The following is a 24,676-nucleotide window of genomic DNA, read 5'->3' as shown; positions in this document are numbered from 1 at the left end:
TTAAAGGAAAAGTGAGACTCTACGTCCAACGAGGAGTAGTATGGGAAGTAACTTCAGCATATTTCTGGTCTGGGACCTCAGGCAAATTCCATCCTTGTGCCTCTTAGTATCATCTGTACAATGTTGATTCTAGTTTTATCTCCCTGTTGAGGTTGCTAGGAGATTAAAGTTACATTCGTAAATGAAAGTGCTTAGCCTGGTCTTTGGTCCATGTTAAACAGTCAACAAATCCTATTAGATTTATGTTATTTATTTGATTGTAAAGGTCAGAAACCACCACTGATCCAAGGAAGGAAAAGATGGGAATGACTGAATCCCTGAAAGCCAGAGCTAATTCAAAAGTCCATTCTTGGCACAAGAATCGACTGTCTAAATTGCTTTGCTGTCTAAATCAATAGCCTTTGCGTGGGATCTCAGCCCTCACCTGTGAACTGGTCCATGGCGGTGTTACTAGCTGTCATTTGGAAGCGCCTCTCCTTGGGCTTGTCTTGCCTGAATCTGCATTTCAGTGACCGAGCCATGTCATCAGAGCCCCAGCCTCTCTTTGCTTTACTCTCAGCTCATCTGGAAAGAAAGTCGTTCCGGGGCAAGGTATGGTGCTGTCCGGAATCTCAGCAGGTTCACACAGCCCCTGGATCAAGAGGGCTCCTGGGAAGGCTGAGTTTTTGATTAGGGCTCTTGCTCCCTGCATGTCAGTTTTCTTCTACAACGGGGGTGTAGGCTCAAACTGCTGACCTTGCAGTTAGTATGTCAAGGCATAGCCCACTATACCACCAGGGGTCCTCTGTATGTGTGTCCAAGCCAAACACACGGCAATAGGACAGGAGAGAACTTCCCTGTGAGTTTCCAAGTCTGTGACTCTTCACGGGAGGAGGAAGCTCCAGGAATAGCTAGTAGTTTCAAACTGCCAACGTTGCAGATCCCAGCCCAACATGGAACCACTACACCCCCAGACTTCTCTTATATACAGCGAGGTTTCTCTCGAGGAAATGGTGCACATGATTGGAGAGGCAAGTAAGTTTCAAAAGTTCATGGGTCAAATGTCAGGCTGGAGATTTCTCCTGGCTCAAATAGCTACACTAGGGGTTGATGAACCCAACATCCCATCAGATAGCAGGCTTCAGTGTGCAGAGGCAAATGAATCCAAGGTCAGCAAGCAAGATGGCAGGTCACTGATGATGCCCAGGATCGGCAGGCAATTCATCAGGTGGCTCTGGTACAAAGAACCAGATGCCAGATCAATGAGCCAGATGAAGGATCTGGACCCAGCAAAAACAAACTAGCTTTTCCATAGCACCCACTTATAATGGAAGCAGGCCACCCCCGCCCCCAGGAACATACTTTCAACTGACTGGCTGCCAATAGCAGATCCCATATTGAGGTGACTACACGAGGTTAGACCCCATCACGGGGGAAGTACTACATCTTACCTGCCAAGCCACTGAGGATCCTGACCCAGCCATGGTGACACACTCCCTGTGTTAGGATTCAAAATGGTCTGTGTCCACTCAAGTGTCCATCTGTCTTGAGCAAAGGTTCATTGCTTTCTTCAAATCCTTAGTGGTTTTTTAAAATAAAACTAGTATAAAATTGGGAAGTTCAGATCGAAACACAGAATCATCAGAAGTGCAGTTAAATCATAGGATAGTTCAGAAGGGTGCTGATCATCAAGTCAGTGAACCCTAAAACCTCCCCGACCCTGCCCCTGTCCTGGCAGCTACAAACAACTGAAGACGCAGAGCCGTTTTTATTTTGCGCAGCTTGCTTTTCATTTTGTTTGGGATTTGGACTAGTCACAGGCTTTCCTGCCTCCTCTGCAGTGATGTAACATGATATGAGCTCAAACGAGTCATGATTTGCTTGTTTTCTTGTAATCTGAGACAGCTTATATCAAAATTCTGATTCACCAGGAGAAGATAATTATATATAAGAAAAAGCAGATGGGGAAGGGGTGGAGGTGGGGGTGTGTGTATCCCCCCCCCCCTTTCCTTTAAGATAGCAGGACTATACAGTACCATTTCTTCCTTTTGTTTTTCGCCGATGCAATTTTTCTTTTCACTCACTCTCGCGTCTCATGCATGGGATTAATTAGATAAGATAAATCACCGGGAGAGTGTTTATCTTTAACCAGGAGGTTGTTTTCAAGACTTTTTAAAATATGTCATTCCAGCATGTTCACTCTTTTAAAAGAATTTTCACTTTTTAAGTGACTTCTTGGGATATTGGATGGGCTTCCTGTTTTCTCATGTTTGATGAATCGGATGAGAACTTTATTTGCCAGTGTTATGTGTGTACATATGAAGCACATTAATTTTTAATTTGCTCTGTTTACCTTGAGAAACTGCCAGTGGGTGATTCAGATATTCCACAGACCAGGGCTCTTCTTTTGTGATGTGGGACAAAGGACAGCCAAGCGTGTGCTCTCTCTTCAAAGCGGAGGTTCGGAAGGGGAGCGAGAGTATTTATTTGTACAGCTTATAAAAGAACTATTTTGACTATGTAAACACTCATATAATTTTATTAAGGGCTGCTACCAAATCTTTTCATCTGGTATATGCTTAAAAAATAGGCTTAGATGCAGGGATAAAGACCCAGCGTGGGTTGTTCCCACGATCCGGTAATTCAGCGATTCATTGTGTGTCTGTAAGAATCAAACCCTTGGGCAATGGTTTGCATAGTGGTGAGTCAAGCTGCTCTCTGATTTCTAATCCCAGGTAGAACTCTACCAAGTAGGACTCCAGCCATCTGCCTGCCCTGTCTAGTCAAGTGCTCGGCTGATGAAGGGAAAGTCAGTGGTGTTAACTCACCATCCGCTTCTCGGGAGAAAGATGTGCCAGTCTGCTCCCTTAAAGATGTTCAATCTTGGCAACCAGAAGGGGCAGTTCTACCCTGTCTCCTATGGGGTTTCTGAGTTAGAATCAACGGAGCGGCAGTGGCATTGGTTACCTGGGGGAGCGTTATCTTTGACTCAGGTGCCCTAGAAGGTAGGGTCCGTGGAGTTTGTTGTTTCCAAGGAGGAACACAATGTGCAGCTTCCCCAGAGAGCTTGGGAATGGAAACCGGTGAATCCCAATGGGCTTTCCAGTAAGTGGGCAGCGCGCAGCCTGATTGATGGGACTGGAGGACCTGCTGCTGCTGCCTCTGCCCCCCGGTGCTCTGTGTCCAGACTATACTGCGAGGCTGTGCCTGTGTGCACCGCGCAGGAGAAGCACCCCTGAGGATGCGCCATGCACATCCACAGCAGAGGTCTGATGGCACCATGACAGCCTTCCAGAAGGGAGCGAGAGTGGCTTGTCCCCAGATCCATTCATGAGGCCAGGTTGAAGTGATGTGAACACGGTCTGTATTACTCATGAAGGTCCACGCTCACATGTACACACACAGTTGGCGTCAGCTTGATTCCAACTCATGGCAGCCCCATGTGTGTCTAAGTAGAATCGCTCCCAGAGGGTTCCCAAGGGTGCTTTTTTCAGATCTGGACCGGAGGTTTTCTTCCCAGGTGCTGGCAGGTGGACCTCTACCTCCAGCCCTTTGCTCAGCAGGCAAACGCGTACACCATTTGTACCACACAGGACTCCAGCTTGCTCCATGGAGGGAGCATGTATTGGGGAATGGGGCCTGATTGCTTGTGACTTCTGCCATGGGGATAGGGGTTTTTCACAAAAGCAGGGGATCCCTAGCTTCAATAAGGCCTGGAGAAAAACACTTCATTATTTCTCATCTGAAATTTAGGACTTAGTCCTACTAGCAGTGCCTCTCATCATTTCTTTCCATCATATTTGAAGTGTTGTAATACCTCAAACTATTGTCCATTTTCACCACGAATGCAAAATTATACTAATTGTCCACACCTACTACTAGTACATTATTTAACTGGTTAGTGAAGTGGAGCATCTATCAGTAGATCAGAGATTTTCACTACATATTTCAATAAACATCTTTAAGTAAAAGTGATCATCTTTTTAATCCTCTGGGTTTTATTTTATTCATTAAAAATATCATTCCATAAGTTTCACCAGTCATCTGAAGGGGTCCCTGGCACATGCATGTGTACCCACACATACACACACATGCTAATCATCTGTTCTAGGACATGAAGGATCAGGAAATAGTCCTTTTATCTGTCCTTCTGCAAAACCATTTGCCCCCGCAACTGACAGTGGAAAAGTCATAATACTTGTAGGAATCTACCTGAACAGTTTGCCGTTTATGCCTCATTTCCATTCAGTGTAATTATAACTATGCATAGCATTGAATATGTGTCGAATTGATTTTTAGCTCATTTGATTCGATTTAAACACCGAACTCACCATGGACGCACAGTCCTCCTGGTCTCAAAGCCTGTGCCTTAGAGATGCTTGGGGAGCAGGAAGCTTGACCTGCAGGCACGTGAGAGTCCCTGCTCTAAATGTAACCTGTTTTCTCTCCCTGCTGCAGCGTCTGCTAAACAAGCGGTGTATTTTCTTCTAGTTGTCCTCATGCCATCACTGTTCACCTCACACATAGACGCTTCCACCCGGCCACGTGGGGAAAACGCTACAAAATGTAGCACCGCGTTTAGACTGTGTGTGGGTGTTTCCGTGAGGACTGAGAGCAGAACGAGAGACACACTGCTGCTTCACTCTGCGTGAGAAGAAACATTCGCCTCCCCGTGGCCTCCAGACCCATGGTCCCTTGGTCTGAGCAGTCACCAAACCAGACGCACTGCCAGTGCGTCGAGCCAATTCCTCGTAACCCTAGAGGACAGGGCGGAACTGCCCCTGTGAGGGCCCAAGACTGTAGCTGTGATCGGGAGTAGAAAGGCCCTGCCTTGCTCCTGTGGAGTGGCTGCTGGTTTGGAAATTGTGACCTTGCAGCTAGCAGCCCAACATGCAGCCATTAGGCCGCAGGGGCTCCTTTGCCCTAGCCCCTGAGTCACGGATACAAACTCTAACAGAAAGAACATGACAGCCTGGATCTGGTATCCTTCGGGGCACATTCAGGGGACCAGGTCTCATCATCCACACAGGCCACCCTGGGGGTGGAGGAAGTTTGCTGAGAAGAATGGGATGATCCAAAGCTGTCCATCAGAGTCAGGAGGCTTAAGAAGGGAAGCCAAGACTGGAGGCCTCTCTGCTTCTCAGGGTGCTACTGACGTGTAAGGAACACTAAGCAGGACAGGACAGCCTGATGGTGCTGATATTTCCAGACTTATCCTCAAGGAAGGTAAGGGCCTTTTATGTGGCTGATCCTATGTGAGGTGATTTATGTTATATGCCTTGTGCTATATAACACCCAGATTTCTCCAAGCACCATCAGGGAGATTTCCTCTGATGGTGGCCTCTTTTTTAGGGAATTCATTTATGGAATTGTCTCTCTCCCCAGTAAAGCTTCCTTTGGCTGTTTCTGGGAGTGCCCAGACCTATACCCATCTCTTGGTGTCTCTTGTGTCTGGCATGTCCTTACCACCTTCACCCAGGGAGACCATTTCTGTCCCCCCTACATGACTCTCGTGAACAATGGCAGGTTGCTCAGACCTCTGCCCTTTCCGGAGTTTGTCACAAGTGTTTCTCCACGACCATGCTCCTGACGCCAAGGCCAACAGGGCAGCACTCGCTTACTGCTGGGGTAGTGGAAACCGAGGCAGGACTTTGGAAAACACTCTGACAGGCCCTCAAACACTGAACCTCTGATCCTGTCACTCTATTCCCGTGAAGCACCCGAGAAGACCGAAAACATATGTGGAGGCGAAACCCCCAATCCCATCGCAGCATCAGTCATCATAGCCGAAGGAGTGGAACTCACGGCGATGTCCACCGAGCGAAGGGATGGAGGGGCGGATAAGTAAAATGGGTGACAGGCTTTTAGTGGACGATGATTCTGCCATAAAAGCAAGTGAGGGGCCGATGCATAGGGGCATTGAAAACGATCTGCTCGGTGAAAGGAGCCAATAAGTAAAGGCCACACGTTTAATGATCCCCGGAAGGGGGACAATCCCCCCCCCAGTAGATTAATGTGACATAAAATAGTAGTTGCCCAAAGCTGGGGAGAGGAGAGGATAGATAGACAGCGGCTGCCTAGAAGGAGGACTTCTTCTTAGCGTGAAGGAGATGCCGTGGGATTCGTGTCGATGGTTGCAAAACTCTAAATATATTAAGCGCAATGGACGGGCACACTGTGAACGAGTGGATTTAAGTTGTATGATTATATATTAAGTTACTAGTTTAAAAATCACCAAGCTAAGCTGGGCCTCCCTGGAACGTACACTGGGTCTTGGGAGAGTAATTCCTTTTACCTCGTGCTTTTCTGCTTAGGGTCCCCCTTGGTCACAGAATTTGGGTGAGTGAGTGGGTGAGTGAGGCCGTCAGCATTTCCAGTATTTTCCCTGCCATCGTAGTTCCTTCATTCCCAAAGGGGCTGGACTAGGAGAGAATCCGAATTAGGCTGGCTCTGAGGCTCCAGGGGCCTCAGAACCTGCCTGCGCTGCCGTGAGGGCTTTCCCAGGAAGGTCCTGGGTGCTGGACAAACAGCCTCTTGGTATGCAGGAGTTCCAGCCCAGACTCCCTCACACTCAGAAGGGCCTTGGTGGAGGTGTCATCATCTCCATTTGCAGATAAGAAAACCCAGGCTCAGCGAGAAGGTGATCTGAGACGTAGAGAAAACTGACCCTGATGTTTATCGTCCGGTGTTTGCCAAGCGCCCTTTCATCTGATTCTTCGAGTGTTTTTAACAATGAAATCCCATGGACAGACCTTTCTGCTGAATCATGACGACAATCAAGCCAGAACGTAATATTTGACAACAAAAGCAAAGATGAGCTTCGGTTATTTTTGTTTGGGGGCGGGGGGTTGTCCCCTCCTTCCCCGCCCCCCAGGGAGCCCCAAAGAGCAAGTAAAACAAAATACCAGGGTTCCATGATAGTTGAGATAAAGACCCACGTCCACTCTGAATTTTGCTTCTCTCTCTAATGATACCAGAGGTCAAGGTCATCAGCAAAAGGCAGAAGCCTTGAATCACAAAGAGAAAAGACAGGGCAAGCTCAGCTTCCATCGCAGGCCCCAGTCTCCCAGGGCAGGCAGATGTCCACGGTCATCCCTTGCAGGCAGTGGTGTTACTCCTCCCTGCCGGGATAGGGTGGGCCAGGTGCCATATGGTGCCCACACGGAAGCCAGAGACAGTAGACTTCTTTGATATGGAGAAGGGACTGGGAAAGGGACAATGGCTCAATTCCCAGCCTCCTTATCAAAGAATGCCTGGGCCCAGTGCTTCTGCTAATGCCGTCCAGGTAGGAGACTTAGAAACAGCACCCCACCCCCCTCCATATCCATGGTCTGAAGCTGGACAGGTCCTAGCAGACACACACACACACACACACACACACACACACCGTTTGAACCTCATCAAGGGGAAAACATCTTCACCACGAAAGTGCTCACTTTCCACTGTCAGGTGAGGGGCCAAATGGTTCTGCAGAAGAAGAGAGAAAATGACTATTTCCTGATCCTTCATGTCCTAGAGTAGATGATTAACATTGGGGAGGAGGGAACCCCTTCAGGTGACTGGTGAAACTTTGGGAACGAGATTTCTAAATCAAACCAATAGAACTATAAAGAAAGCCACTTTTATTAAAAGATGCTTATTGAAATATGTTTTGAAAAATCTCTGATCTAGTAATAGATAATCCTCTTGATTAACCAAGTGAATAATGTACTAGTAGTAGGTCTGGACAATTAGTGTAATTTTGAAATAGTGGTAAGAATTAGCAGTATTTTGAGCTATTATAACACTTTATGATTGTGGCAGTTCCATAATCTCCTGTCAACTTGAGCCAAGGGTGGAGTCTAGCTATCAATCAGGTCATGCCAAAGAGGTCTCTGTGGGCATGTCTTTCTACTGAGGATTCTGGGAACATCTGTCTTCCTCCCTGGAGGCAGGATGCACACTCTCTCTGCTTGACATTCCTGTTGACCAGCCACATAGAGCTACACTGATGGAGCCAGAGCCCTGGAGCTGGAGGAGCCACGTGGAGACCAGCACTGAGATGCTTCCACCACCACTGTATCCACAAGACTTTTCACCCACCGGCCTGAGATCTTCCTGCATTTGGCGACATTGCATGTGTTGCATGAGTCTGAAGAGGAATTTATGGACTGGCATCAGACATATGGGCTAATATTGGACTTATAGACTTGATCTGGACTGGGTTGGGATGTTTTCTTAATATATAATTATTCCTTGCTATAAAGTTCTTTCCTACGCATACATGAGCCTCTCTGGATTTGTTTCTCTAGTCTACCCGGACTAACACAATGATACAAAGAAATGATTACAGGCACTGCTAGTAATACTGTGGTCAATACTTTTATCCGAAGTCTTAAATTTCAGATAAGGCCCTCATTGTCTCCTTCCCCTGGATAAATGGGTTGTTTAGATGTGCGGTTTCCATCCCCAGGAAACTGGGAAAGGATCACAATGTACTGCAATCGCTGGGGGGATTTCAGCTGCGCTACTTCAGCGCCTGTGGAACCGCAGCCAGCCTGGCAGAGTTCTTTGTATTTTGTTGTTGTTGCTGTCATTTGGTTTGGGGTTGGTTTCTTAATTGCAAACTGCAAAATCCAGGGCTTAAGGATGGGAGTGTGATGGTGGGTGGCCTCGAGATCTAACAATGCTGACAAATACTGCCAGGTCATGTCCTTGGGGTGTGGTGATACAGGGTGGGGAAAGTCTAAAGTGCCAGAAAAACAGGGTTCATCCCATCGACACCTTGGACCTCTGGATCCGGGCAGGAGGCCTTGGCCTCAGGAATGTGCACCTTATGTTTGCTAAATATCCGAGACAACTGCCTCAACATAAATAGCCTGCACTGAACCCCTGGTGCACATTGGAATCACCACGGGGGATATTAACAATCCTGACGCACCATCCAAAGCTGAGTTGAAGCAAGATTTTTATTGGGGGTGGGGACTGAATGGGACAAGGCCTCGCTCATTTGTAAAGTTCCCGAGGTGATTTGAAAGTGTCTTAGGTCACTTCTGCATCTGATTCAAGACCGACATTCGACTATGCAATGTGAAATTTGAGCAAAGCAAAGCATTGCCCTTGAGGGGCCCTTTAAATTGCCCATGATCTCTAAGTGACTTGGTGACTATAGCCCAGAACAATGGATAGAAGTGCAGATGTTGAATGCACCAAAATACGCACAGCATAGCCTAAAGGGTGCCTGTGTAAAATATAACCCTGCCATATTCATTGAGAAAACCAAAAGCATGCAGCGGGCTGGATTTAGACTATTGAAATGCGCCATGGTCCCAACCTAGAAGGTAAAAATCGTGGTATTATCAATGAGTCCTCTTTAAATTGTGGGTGACCCAGTGTCCTGTCTGAGATCTGAGAGTTGTCATGATCTACCTATGGTCCAAAGAAGTACTGGTACGAGTCGTCTGATGCTCACCAGGAGCCCCGGTGACACAGTGGTGAAGCACCTGAAAGGTCCATGATTCAAACTCACCAGCAGCTCTGTGTGATAAAGATGTGACAGTCTGTCTCCACAAAGGTGACAGCCTTAAACACCCTGCTTCCATAAATAGTACAGTCCTCCCCTGCTCTATGGAGCCCCACTGAGTCGGATGCAAGCAAATCACGAGGGGTTTGATTTGGTTTGAGGTCCTGGGGCTCCAAGAGAGTGAGGTGGCCATTCACAGGGGGCTCCGAAGACCTGACTGGATAACCAAGTGCCCAAGCTCCCAGCTCATTGCTGGACAGAACTAGGTCGGGCAGTTAGCCAAGGTCTTCCAACACCTGGTTTCACTCTCTCCAGCCTTGTGTTCATTATTTCCTAGCAAGGTGTCATGTTCTGTTTTCTAAACTTCTCTTTCTTCAGCATTAGAGATTCATTTTGTCCTCACATCTTTCCCAAAGCTTTTTCTCCCACTTGTTGTGTTGTTGTTGTTGTTAGATTCTGTGGACTCAGTTCTGACCCATAGCAACTCTATGGACAACAGAACAAGACACCACCTGATTCTGTACCATAATTGCAATTGTTCGTATGTTTGAGCCCATTATTGCAGCCACTGTGTCGATCTATCTTTTCTCTGCCCCTCCACTTTACCAGGCATGATGTCCTTCTCCAGGGACTGGCCTCTCATGATAAAATGTCTAAAGTAGGTGAGACAAAGTCTCGCCATCCTTGCCTCCCAGGAGCCTCTGAGACAGATGTGTTGGTTCTTTGGGCAGCCCACGGTACTTCCAGTATTCTTCATCAACACCATATTTCCATTCTCCTTCATCTTCCTTCTTCCTTGTCCAACTTTCACATATATATGAGATGATTAAAAATACCATAACATACCCAAGACCTCAAAGTGATATCCCTGCTCTTCAACATTTTTATCTTAAAAGACCTCCTATAGCACATGTACCCAATGCAATGTGTCTTTTTGATCGCTTGACTGCTGCTTCCATGAGCATTGATTGTGGACCCAAGCAAGGTGAAATCTTGACAACTTCATTCTTTTCTCTGTTTATGACGATGCTTCCTATCGGTCCAGTTGTAAGCATCTTGGCCTTCTTTGTGTTGAGCTGTGCGCCATCCCCGCCTTAGAAAGCGTTTCTGAATCTCTTCACCCATCTTTCCCAGACCTATGGTCAAGCTGCTTATGCCGGCGGCATGGACCCTAACTTCAGTACTCTAATGTCACTCTCTTAGGCTGTTTGCTCAGAATTTTTTCAGCATCTTTGATCAATTTCATGAGTCAGCCCTCCCTTGGAATCATCTTTGACACCATTCTCCCATTCATAAAAATGGCCTTGCAGTCAGACCAATGAGCTTTGTCTCTTAAGTCACTCAGAATTTCATTATTGCTGGCTCTCTCTGACATTACCTCTCAAGTCCGAGCACCCTGTTTTGTCCTGCCTGGATTAGATAATAGCCATCAGACTAGGCTTCCCATCTACTCTTGCCCCTAGAGACTGTTTTACACACAGCAGCCCAGGCGATTCTGTGAAGTTGCAAGTCCAGTCACATCGCTGCCCTGTTTAAAATCTTCCAATAGCTGCCATCACCGTTGGAATGGAATCTAAAGCCCATCCGGTTCTGCCTTGGCCCATGACAGTTCAAACGATCCCCACCTGACTGTTCCATAAACGTTAACAATAAAACCAGCTGCTGACAAGTCAAGTCAGTTGCTTGACTTGTATCAAGCCCCAAAACATCAGTGTAAAATTGTGTTCTCTAGAGTTTCTGATGACTGATTTTTCAAAAGTGGATTGAAAGGTGCCCGTGAATGGGTTCAAACCTCAAGAATTTCACTTTTCAGCTAAGCATTTAACACATGCTTACTGCACACGAAGATTTTTTTACCTGGATCACATTGTTAGGTCCTAAAGGTAGCTTTACAATTTGAAAACCAAGGCCCACGGAGGTGAAGAGACCTTCAAAGTGTGCACAGCCGGGAAGTGCTCACCTGAGACTTGAACCCGTGCTCTTAAGCCCCGTTCCACCCGCCTGTAGATATTTGAGATCCGTGAGTGAACGGAAACCTGGGCCCTCCAACCCTCATTTTAATTTAAAATATTCCAGTCCGGAGGCCAGTCGTCTATTTGTTCTTTGGTGTTTGCAATTTTATCAATGTATGCATTTGACTGTGGGAGGGAAGCTTCGGGGGAGGAAAAGACTGGAGCCTGCATTAATTAAGGAAGCCACGTCCCTCAGACAGCAGTGCACCAGAGCCAAGCTGGAAGCCAAGAAATTTGTTTTAAAAATATGATATCTCCCAAGCTGAAGATTACGTCAAATATATGGTGACATACCACCCAAAAGGCTAAAACCACAGTTTGCTTGTTTAAAGTCTGTTTCAGGTTGGCTTGGCTGCTTTTCAGAGCTACACCACAAGTGGCGGGCTGAAGTCTCTACACAAGAGTTGAAAAGTTGTCTTGGGAAAATAATTGAGATCCCTGCCCAGAAGCTGTGCTCTGTAGAAGGTGCTCCCCCCACACCCGCCATCCCACATACTTCAGGCAGGTCAGCCACGCAGCTGGCTTTTGTCAGGACAACCAGAGCTGTGGCACCCACCATGCTCTTTACCTCGCACCGGGCAGTGGGGTTCCCAGCAACCGGAAGAGCTTGGGTGTCAATTATCTTCGTTTCTCAGACGGGATAAAATGTTCCCCAGTGGCATTAAAAACAGAAGGGTGACCTGTTGGCAGTGTCACTCAAGAAACCCATTGCCACCAAATTGATGTCTACTCCTGGAGACCCAATGTGGATCAGCGTCCTGTGTTTTACAAGGTTTTCAATGGCTGATGGTCAGAAGTAGATCACTCAGCCTTTCATCCCGGGTCCCCCTAAGTGCACTGAAACTTCCCATCTTTCTCTAGGCAGCCTAGTGGGTTAGCCATTTGCACCGCCCAGGGACTCCAAGTGCAACTCAAGAGTGGGGACAAAGGCAAAGGATTGGCTGCTTGCAATAGCTGAGTGATCCAGCCCTCCTGATACGCATCGTCTTGACACCCGCTCTTCGGTACGTCCCTGCTACGTAAGAAAGACACCAGTCCCTTTGCCACACAGGAGGCCTCACTGGAGCGCTGGCCATCAGGAGGGAAAGGGCATTAGGAGAGGCTTCGTCAGGCCTCTCCTCTCCTATGTGATAAACAGCTGTTTTCTGAAAAAATTGAGACCCTGGGAAGAAAAGGCCTGGTTTTACACCAGAAAGTGCAGTACCCTGTTTTTGGTGGAGGGGAGTGTTGGGGTGTGGTGGGGGGCATTGGGTTTCATTGATTTGGTCTCCATGGCAGGCCGGCCACCCCCCAGGAAGGTCTGGTGTTCCTGTCCTCTCCGTGAACCTGCCTGAAAGGGATACAGGAGTTATTGGGTAATCAGGACTTGTCAGCACCTCGGTTATGCAGGATGGTTCAATCCAATAATGTGAATGGAACCTGTAATAGTACTGATGAAAAGCGCTCCAGTCTCAAAAGGGCCTTGAATGATTTTTTGTTCATTTTCTGTTTACATGTAATGTGTTATTGATGTCATTACCTTCTAATACGGCGGCTTGTTTCATAGAAAAACCAGGAATTACTCATTCTTTGGAAAAAGAAAAAAAGAGAAAGAGAGAGGGACTCAGAAGGAGAAAAAAGGAAAGAAAGAGACCCTGTTACATGAGGAAAATTGCCTTCGAATGCTGCAACTGAAACATATTGATTTTCTGGCACCAGACTTTTTAGATTAAAAATGCCAATACTAAATCCTTTCATGACCTATAGTTCATAGGAAGTTCGCATGTCATTTGCTATTATGCTGAGAGGGGGGGGTTGAATTTATAATGAAAACAGAGTTGGAAAGAATGTCTGCCATTTCCATAATTTGCATACCATTATAATAATGCCTGATTATGAGCTCAACATGCTGATAGTAGGGGAAAGGAACATAGCTCTTATTTCAAGTCAAAAGCCATTTGTGTGTGTAATTATCTGCGTCTCTTGCCTTCATCTTTGGTGGGACCTGGGGGTGTGCGCACTTTCGCTGCCCAGGCGTGTGAAAGTTGACACATTAAAGCTCTCCATGTTAAGCACGCATTCCTTCACATGCTGTTGGGTTCCGCCATCTCCCTCTGGTGTCACCGTCTTCCAGAAATCACGATGAGCTGTGTTTCCAATATAAATGACAATGATAAGATAGCTCCATGAGTTACTGGCAGTCTTAATTACATCATATGCTGTCCATCTCAACGGTCCCCCGTCTCAGTGAATGCGTCAATGGCACTTCGGGCTGCCATTTTTGTTCTCAACAATGGGTCCTAAGCCATGGGTGGAAAGAGAGCAAAACCAGCTTTACTGGACTCCGTTTCTTTTTGCCATAGTCCTCTAGGTTTTCAAGACATCGTCGCAAATACATTTTGCTTCGTTCATAGTTCTCCTAGCTCGTGCAGATCCAGGAACGACGTAGGTTCCTGTATTCCAGCAACGATGAGTAGATCTGGTCCCTTTGGGGCCTTTGTATCTTTAACACTGTAATGAGGGTGAGGCTTTCAGAGCAGGTCGATTTCTGGGATAAGTAAAATGCTCCCAAGTTGGGCCAGACTCCCCATGAGTTTCTACAACATTGGTTAGTAAACTATATAGTTCACAGACCAAGTCCAGCGGACTGCCTGGATTTATAAATAAAACGCTACCAGGACACAGTTAATTCTGTTTACATACCATGTATGGCCGCTTAGGGTCACTGTGGGTCAAAATCAACTTGATGGCAGTGGGTTTGGGGTTTTGCTCTAGAATAACAGCACTGTCATTGTAATAGAAGCCATGTGGTTGGCGAAATCTAAAATATTTACTACCTGGACTTTTACAAAGAAAGTTTGCCAATCCCTGGTCTAGAATGCAATGTTCCTCTGGTCCGACAGAAGGCAAACATTATCAAACAAGATCACTAATACCTCATGCAAGTGAAATTTTGCTGAAGGCTGGTCAAACAGTAGTTGCCACAGTAGACAAAGAGACACCCAAAATTCAAGTCGAATTCAGAAGATGGTGTGAAATAAGGAAAATCGTTGCTGCCATCAGGTAGATCTTGGTTGAAAGCAGAAGGCACCAGAAAGATGTCCCTTGCGTTTGATTGACTATGCAAAGGCGCTCAGTTGTGCTCCTGCAGAACCTGGACATGGATCAAGAGGGCACATCTGAGTGTGGGAAATGCAGCATGATTCAAATCAGGAACCGTGTCAGTGAAGGCTGAAACCTGTCACCATGCTTATTCATTCTGTATGCTGAGCAAATAAGCTGAGAAGATGGAAAATCTGAGGAAGAATACAGCATCAAAATCGGGGGAAGCCTTAGTAAACTGCAATATACAAGTGACACCACATTGTCAACCCTCAAAAGAATTTGAAGCATTTGCTGATGGAGATCAAGGAATTTGACCTCCAGTCTGGGCTGCAAATCAATGTAAAGAAAATCAAAATGCTCAGGCCTGGACCAATAGTTAATAGCATGATAAGTGGAGAAAGGTTTGACGTTGTCAAAGGTTGTTTTACTTGGATCCACAAGCAATGATCATGGACGTAGCAGTCAAGAAATCAAATGACGCTGCCGTACAAGACTTCTTTCTTTAACATGTTGAAGAGCAAGGATGCCATTTTGAGAACTAAGGTGCACCTGGCCCAAGCCATGCTGTTTTCATTAATTCCCTATGGATGGGAAAGTCGGACATTGAATAAGGAAGACCAAAGGAAGATAGATGAATTTTGAGTTATCGTGCCTGTGAAGCATCTGGAACGTACCATGGACTGCCAGAAGCACAAAAAAATTCCATCTTGGATGAGGTACCGCTATAATGGTCCCTAGAAGTGAAGTTGGCAAAACTTCATCTCATGTACTTTGGACATGTTATCAGGAGAGACCACTCCCTGGGAAAGAATAGCATGCTTGGGAAAATAAAAGGCTAGCAAAACAGGAGGCAGACTCTCAACAAGATGTCTTGACCCAGTACCTGCCACAGTGGGCTCGAACATTAAAATACGTTGTGATCACGAAGCAGGACCAGGCAGTTTCCTACCAGTGTAAACAGAGTCGCTCTGAGTGTGAACTGACTGGACAGTGCTTAACAGCAACATGTAAGATTCCTTGGTTAGTGGAAAGAGTTAATATGCTTTGGTGCTAGCTCAAAGGCTGGGAGTTTGAGTCCACCTAGATGCACTTCCAAAAGCAGGGTCAAGTAATCTACTTCCAAAGCTCATCCATTAAAAAGCCTCTGGCCTCTTAGTCCAGAAGAACAAGGTGGTGCCCTACTACCACAGCCCACAGCTCTGGAAAGGATCGCGATAGCATGTCCTGGTTAGATTGGGAGGGAAAGGTGGGACAAACCTTAAAAGCATTAAAAAAGAAAAACAGCCAGGTTGATTGGTGGTATAGAGTTTGATATAACCCATGACTCTGGAATTTAGTCACCTTCTAACCTGGAACGGAAACCTCTCCTATTGGACAACTGTATCCAAAGAATAAACAGCCTATGAGGTAAACAATAAAACAGGGAGCTATACATTCCTTTGCACAAACATTCACATGAGATGAAACGGGTGGCATTCACCCAAGGATAAAACTCCTAAAGCAGGAAATAACAGGAAAAGACACATGTAGCAGTCAACACAGGAGAATACTTTTATATTGCAGGAATTGTGTTCAATGTCAGGAAGCAAATTATATAGGAATGTTTGAAGGGAAAACTAATTTACTCTGTAAACTTTACCTAAATCGCAATAAAAAAGGCGGGAGGAAAGCTAGGGAGAGAAAGAAAACCCAACAAAGCCAAGCTCTGTTCTGACACACGATGGGGTCATCTTGAGGGAGACTCAGCTGGATAATCACTAGTGGTCGCGTGGATGCTCCGACCGTGTGAAAAGCACGTGGACCGTAGGTGTGACCAGAACAAAAACCAATGCCCTTGGGCTAAAAGGGGATTTTGACACTTACAGTTGTGTTCACGTCAGAGCCGGACCCTTTCAACCACAGCATGGTAGACGGAATGCAGTGTGTTCAGTAGGAATGTCTTCCGATGTGTGATCATTAGTTACTGAATTATTACAATGAGCCAGATTGACAGAGTGCCAGGGTAAAGTACTAGTTTTACCACTGACCCCTAATATCAATTTGGACAGACCTCTTTCTTTTCCTTTTTTAATCATTTATTGGGGGCTCTTACAGCTTGCATCACAATCCATGCATACATCTATTGTGTTAAGCACCTTTGTGCATTTGTTGCCATCATCATTTTCAAAACATGTTTTTTCTACTTGAGCCCTTGTTATCAGCTCCTCAATTCTTTCCCTCCCTTCCTCCCTCCCCCTTGATAATTTAAAAAAATGTTATTAATATTTCATGTCTTATACTGTCCATTGTCTCCCTTCGCCCACTTTTCTGTTATCCAGCCCCCAGGGAGGGGGTTATATGTAGATCATTGGGATCAGCTCCCCCTTTTCCCCCCCACCTTCCCCTTCCCCTCCTGGTAATGTGACTCTCATTCTTGGTCCTGAGGGGTTTGTCTTTCCTGGATTGCCCGTGTTTTCAGCTCCCATCTGTACCCATGTACATGCTTTGGTCTAGCCAGATTTGTGAGGTGGAATTGTGGTCATCATAGTGGGGCTGTGGGAGCATTAAAGAACTAAAGTTGTATGTTTCAACAGTGCTACACTGCACCCTGACGGGCTCACCTATTCCTTGTGACCCTTCTGTAAGGGGATGTCCAATTGTCTACAGATGGGTTTTTGGCTCCACTCTGCACTCTCCCTCATTTACATTGATAAAATTTTTTGTTCTGGGTCTTTGATGCCTGATACCTTATCCCACCAACACCTCATGATCACACAAACTGGTGTGCTTCTTCCACGTGGATTTTGTCGCTTCTCAGCTAGATGGCCACTTGTTTATCTTCAAACCTTTAAGACCCCAGATGCTGCATCGTTTGATAGCCAGGCACCATTAGCTTTCTTCACCACATTTGATTATACACCCATTTTGTCTTCAGCGTTCATCAGGAAGATGAGCATCATGGAATGCCAGGTTATTAGAACAAAGCATTCTTGTGTTGAGGGAGTAGTTGAGTAGAGAACCAATGGGGAGGACCACTTTCTAACTGCCAGGTTACCATCTCTTTCATATTCTTTCCATTCATGCACAGTCTTAGTTGATACCAACCATGCCAACGTTGCCTGGATTTTACTTAAATTCTCTCAGAAATAGGATGCTCATCATACCTTGAAACTGCACTTGATCTCCGGGCGCCTGTGTCTGTTTGAATGCTTTTCTTCTGAAGCTCTTAAAAGTCCACACACCTGGAGCTATAAAAAAAATAGTCTTTTTGATTGAACCTTAGGGCCATAATTTGTATGTAAATCAAAATTTTGCTAGGTTCCTATTTTGTGCCAAGCATTTCCTTGTCTGGACAATCTGGTTAAAGAATACCATGGCCCTGAACTAAAAGTCTAGTGAGACAGAGCGGAACTTAAGTGTATGACATAGGGTGCTAGCTTGTGGGTGAGTGGCAGGGGAAAGAGAAGTCTAGTGAGATTGGGGCAATAAAGTAAGACTTCATGGGGGAGGTGTTGGGATTGTGCCAAGACTTGAAGGCACCAGGTAGGTGGAGCCCATGGGGAGAAGCTGATCAGAAAGAAAGGCAGAGAGAGGGTGAAGGCTGTGACTTATGGAAGCAGAATTGAGAAGAACAGAGATTGCGAACAGAAACCAAGATCCTGACCGTCTCGTATGGACAATTATTTCAAGGGTCTGTCAACATGAAGTTTGAAATGGATGTAATGCCGTTCAGCCGTGCTAACTCGGTCTGTAGCAAAGCATATCCCCAATTCCCTTTTGATCAACAACAATAAAAAGGTTTCCAATCGCTTGAAAAGCGTTTCCTGATGCCACGTTCCGATTCTCCCTGGGTGTTTACCGGTTTTATGTCATCAACAAAAGCGACCCGGCAAAGATGAGGGTCTTAGAAGCCTTTGGGGAAGTTCTATTCTGCGCACGAGGGGCTGCCATGAACCGAAATCCACCTTCACCTTAGCGAGCATCAACAGTATCAAACATTATGATGTGCCCCATGGACACTCCCTGGGCGGTGGCAGTTTCAGTCCCTCAACTGAGGGCTTCCAGACCGGGAGCTGAGTGGAGGGGGATGGTGGGGGCGGGGTTTGGACCTATCTTTGAGCTGTAACAAGGTGTTTGGAGAGGGGGAAACAAAACACTGCTGAATGGGTTTCATTCTTCATAAAAGTGATGGGTTTATTTTGCTTCTCCCTGCGAATGGCTTTCCCCAGGGCACATGTGGTGCAGAGACCTCTCTGGCTCATGACACAAACGCTCAAATGAATGACAGTGGGGGTTGTGGATATACGCACTCAAGCGCTGCCACCCGGTTGACCTCAGAAGTCATTCCCTCTCCTTAGTGGAGCCTGCTAGTTTCAATTCTCACCGAAAAAGAAAAAAGGCAAAAATCAAGTTAGAACAACTTATTAACGTGGTGCTTGGTTTAAGAGGATCGTGGGGGTTGGGGGCAGGAATGCATTCAAATTGGAGTCGGTTGGGGCAGATGAGTTGATCCCTGCCGAGTGAGGGGAAGTAGTTAATGAACTTACTGAATCCAAGGCAATCATTTCTGAAATGCCAAGAATAACGGATATAGTCAGAGACGGAAGAAAAATTAGTGTGTTGTTTTCTATAAATGAAAAGGGGGGATTGGGGCTAATTATCTTTCTGAAAATTAAATATACTACAAAAATAATATATACATATAGGCTGTTCTCTAGGTTGTAACAATTTTCAAAGCATGTTCACATTCAAGATTTCATCTGATTTCCACAACAGCATTGGGAGATGGGCAGAGTGGACACTGCCTCTCTTTTTTAATATTTATGTATTTATTTTACAGATATTCAGTTAAGACCGATAGATTGAAAACAAACTCAAGAGTACATGGCTAATAAGGTACATAGGACTAATAACTCAAACGTTCCAACTCTGCTTGTGATCAACCACCATAGGACAAAGGCAACGCTCGGGAATTAACAGTTTATAAAACACCACCCACTTAAGAGAGGGGGTGCGGAGAGTTAATCTAATGGGCAAAGGCTCACTCTGGCTCAGAAACATAAGCCAAAGGTCATGATCTAGCAGCAGATGGATTTATACAACTATGACCCGAACAATATTTAGAAAAGCTTGTTTTTTACAGTTTGAGAAACATTGAAAGGTGAAGGCACGTCATACTGAAAGCTCGATGTCTAGCCTCTCTGTGGAACCCTCTTCTCCAGCATCACTAGTGGACATGCTCTTTGCTCACAATGAGAGGAGCTTCTCTGAGCCAGACATGTGCTCTGCACTTTGCCAGTCTCCTAAACTCCTTGTTGTCCCCAGTCCTGGAGACCACAGTTCACTTGGGATTTCTTCTCACACCTATCTTTTTCTTTTTTCTCCTACTGGGGCCCATCACTCCCTGGATTGGAGAGACTTTTGAGCTTGTGCCCCAGCCCAACCAATTTCCAGCTGTGTATACATGAGCAGCTTATTCCAATCTTCTGGATGTTGTTCCTAATTTCTACTCTATAAAATGGGAATGATGGTGTTAAAGCTGTAGTAGATCCTTGGGGATTTTTTCTTTTTTTCAATAGTCTTTCTTCCTTAAAAGTCCTCATCTTAGGGAAAGAAGGAAATCCTATGACACCTGACACTTTTTTTCCAGCTTCCCTGCCCCTTAGACAGGAAACTCCAATTATTCCAATCAAGTGTAGATTGGCTAGACTGAGATTTGAAAGCAAGAAACCCAAGAGAGTACACACGTGTGTGGCTCATTCTGGCCAAAGCTACTCGGGGTAGTTTCTGGGGAAGCCAGGGCAGATGTGTCAGGGTACCGTCCAGAGTCCATTATCAGCATGTTGGCGGAGTAAGCTCCGATGTCTCTGTGCCCAGTGTGGGAAGCACCTGGGCCTATGCTATTCTCACTCATCATCTCCAAGCCTGGCTATCTGGCCTCCCAGGCATCTGTGAGTCCCCTAAACATCCTTTGGTTATTTCCTTTTGTCTGTTGCCTCTTGTATCCCCTCTGTTCATGCCCAGTCATTTTGATGCCACCTAGTTCAAGACGCGTAATGGAGAAGGGGTGGGTAAAAGTAGACAGCAGTTGCTTCCACTTGAATCTGTCATTACTTTTTCCACTTTTCTACATCATACAACCGTGTAAACAAATTACGTCGGCAACTTCAAGGCCTGCGCCAGTGAGGCGTCCTGAAGATTCCCTCTAGCCCCACCTTTCTATCCTGTCTAGTGTGGGCAACTTTGATAGCTCCCTCTCTTCCATTTCTCCCTTCAGCCTCAAGGACCACAATGGTTTCTTGCCCATGTGACTTTCAATCAGTGTCCCACTTGGATTTGACCTCTTCCCAAACCTTGATAACTGGTTGGCACTTTGGGGGTATGGCATTGTTTCCTCAACTGGTCTCTGATTACAGCCATTCACTGCTTAAGCACATAGGCTCTCAGTGTCTGTGCATTCCTGAATTGTTGCAAATGCCAACTCATAGCAACCCTGGGCGCAACTAAATGAAATCCCATCGGGCCTGTGCCATCCCTACCATTGCTCTCATGTGTGAGCCCTTGGTTGCAGCCACGACATCAGGCCATCTCATTGCGGGTCTTCCTGTTTTTCACTGCTTCTACTTCACCTTGTAGGATGTCCTTTTCCAGGTTAAAGTCGGTCCTGATAACATACCCAAAGTACTTGAGACGAAGAGTCACAGTCCGCACTCCTCACAATCCAAGGAGCATTCTGGCTGTACTTCTTCCAGGAGAGTTTTGTTTGTCCTTTCAGCAATCCGTGGGGCTTTAAATATTCTTCCCCAACACCATAATTGAAATGCATTCATTTCATCTTTAGTCTTCCTTAGTCAATGTCCAACGTTCACATGCACACGAGGCTGTGGAAAATAACACGGGTTGGGTCAGGCCCACCTTAGGGACACCTAGATGTAGCCAATGCAATGTGTCATTTGAGTTTTTGACTAAAACTTCCATACGCATTGACTGTGGACCCAAGCAAGAGGAAGTCCTTGACAACTTCAATCTGCTGTCTTTTTTCTTATGATGTTACCTATGGATCCACTTGTGAGGACCTGTGTTTTTTTCATATTGAATTGTGATCGGAGGCTGTAATCTGTGAATTATATCAGCTAGTGCTCTAAGTCCTTTCACTTTCAGCAAGCCAGGCTGTCTCATCTGCATATCTAAGGTTATTAATAAACTCACCTCCAATCACGATGCTGAGTTCTTCATAGTCTAGCCTTTCTAATTATTCACTCATATTACAAAATGAATAAGTATGGTGAAAGGACACAGCCCTGACACACACTCTTCCCAATTTTATATCAAGAAATATTCCCTTAATATATTTGAATGACTGCCTATTGAGCCATGTACAAGTTATGAATAAGCACAATAAAGTGTTCCAGAATTCCCAATTTTCTCAGTGATATCTGTAGTTTGCTATCCACGTAGTCCAATGCCTTTGCATAGTCAGTCAAATACAAATAAACATCATTCGGGAATATTTATCGTACAAACATATCGGCTTTCGATCAAGATCTATTTGCCATCAACAATACTACCCCTTGCTCCATATCTTCTTCTGAACCAGGCCTCACTTTCTGGCAGCTCCCTGTCTATGTACGGCCACAACCATTGTTGAATGATGTTCAGCAAAATTTTGTTTGCCTGTGATATCAGTGATTTTGTTCTATAATTTCTACATTCTGTTGTAAACCTTTTTTGATTGGGTACAAATAGGTCTCTCTCCAGCTTGGTGGCTACTTTCCAAATGTGTTGGCAAAGGTGAGTGAGTGTTTCCAGTGCTTCATCAGCTTGTTGGGACATTTTTATTGCTATTTTGTCAATTCTTGGAGCCATGCTTTTCCCTAAAACCTTCAGTGCTGTTTAGACTTCTTCCTTTAGGACCACCATTTCTTGATCGTATGTTTCCTTTTGCCATGATTGACTGTCAAGCAGTTCTTTCTGTAAGGACACTCTGTATTGCTTCCATCCTCTTTGAATGTATTCTGTATCACTGAACATTTTGCTCATAGAATGGTTCAATATTACAAATCTAGGCTTACATTTTTTGTCAGTTCTTTCAACTTGATATATACTGAATGTGTTCTTTTTTTGATTTTTCAGCTCCAGCTCTTTGTATATTCATTATAATGCTTCACTTTGTCTTCTTGAGCTGTCTTTTGGAATTTTCTATTCAGCTCTTTTCATCATTTCTTCCATTTTCCATAGCTACTCTAAGAATATGAGAATATTTCGGTCTCTTCTGGCATCCACTTTCATCTTTTCCTTCTTTCCTGTCCTTTAAATGACCGTTTGCTTTCTTCATGGACAATGTCCTTGATGTCCACCCACACTTTGCCAGGTCTGCCATCATTAGTGTGCAATGAGTCAAGTCTATTTTTGAGATGTTCTCAGAATTAAGGTGGAAAGTATTTAAGGTTTTCAGTTGGCTCTTGTGGTCTTGTTTTAATTTTCACAACTTTAACCTACTTATAAGCAAATGGTGGCCTTTTCCACAATCACCCCTGACCTCATTCTGCCTACTGAGCTTAAGCTTCTCCGTTGTCTTTCCCCACAGATGGAATCAATTTGATTTCTGTGCATTCCATCAGGAGAAGTCTGCATACATAGTCTCCATCTGTGTCTTTTAATTCGGACAGCATTGTACTTCAAGAGAGATCTTGAAATGCCCCTTTGGCCGTCATCAGTGCCATTCCTCTTGAGTCTGTCCTTCCCAGCATGGTAAACCATATGACTGTCTGATTCAAAATGGCCAATACCAGTCCATTTCAGCTAACGAATGCCTACGGCATCTATCTTTAGTCATTCCATTTAATTTTTGATGACTTCCAGTTTTCCTAGATTCATATGTTATACAGCCCCAGTTGTGATTATTGATAGATGCTTACAGCTGTTTCTTCTCATTTTGAGTAGTTCACCGTCACCAAATGAAGGTCCCAGAGGTTTCACTCCATCCTCTTCCTCATGGTTGACACTACTGTAAGAAGGCAGCTCTTTCTCAGAGTGCCTTCTGACTTGAGCGGCTCATCTTCCATCATTATATTAATGATATAACAATTTTCCTTGGCTATTCATGAGGCTGTTTAGTACCTAACAATGTTTGGCTGTTGTTTATAAGATTTGCACTGACAAATGTCTCAAAAGTGGACGACCTATCCCTTTTTTGTGTCTTTTCTTAGTCTAGCAGCTCTGCTGAAGCCTGTTCACCTTTGGTGACCTTGCTGGTGTTTGAAATATAGAAAGCATAATTTCCAGCATCACAGCAATATGCAAACCACCACGGTATGACAAACTGACAGAAAAAATGATTGATTTCTGAATTAGGACCTAATAATTCTCTACATATAAATATCTGTTATCTTTAGTAAACCTTTTTATATGTGGCACATAAATGAATCCACAAGGTAATCTGAAAAGATATATATGCATATATCTATAAGGATTTTTTTCTCCATTATCCACAGACCACACAAGAGTTGATGTATTATATTAGCAAAAAGCTTTAATTGTGGGGTGAGTACAATCCTCTGGAGCACAATATGTCATATCTCTAATGGGACCAAATTATTTAAAATAATACAGTGTTATATCTGTAAATATTTTAAGCCAAGGCATCTATTGGGATTAGAACTAAGAACAGAAAATGAAATTTTGTTTCATTGGGAAAATCTTGCCTAGAGGAAATAATATATAATTCAGATATTTCAGTAGAAGAGAAAAGCCAGAGTGGCCCTGGGGCTGAAAGAGGATTCAAATAGTGATGGGCAGCAAGTACACTCGGTATTCGTGCTGTAATCAGCTAACAATACACATTTGAGGGTCTAAATTACAAACCAATGGGTGGATGGTACATTTGGTATTCATAGTATATGTTAAAAAGAAAAGGCAAAACAGTGTGAATTGGATTGGAGAAGACTAAAAGGATGACAGTAATGAGATTTTATCCTTCTTAATTTTTTTTCTTTTTTGTGTTAGAAAAATATGAGTATAATTGGGACAACAAAGTTTCTTCAACCTGGTTCACAACATCATTGTACAGATGAAGAAAGGAGAACTGAAAAGAAGTAATCCCGTATCAGTTTTCTTAGTC

This window comes from Tenrec ecaudatus, chromosome 4 (assembly GCF_050624435.1).
Source record: "Tenrec ecaudatus isolate mTenEca1 chromosome 4, mTenEca1.hap1, whole genome shotgun sequence".
Lineage (NCBI taxonomy): Eukaryota > Metazoa > Chordata > Mammalia > Afrosoricida > Tenrecidae > Tenrec > Tenrec ecaudatus.
Note: the sequence above shows the minus strand (reverse complement) of the source record.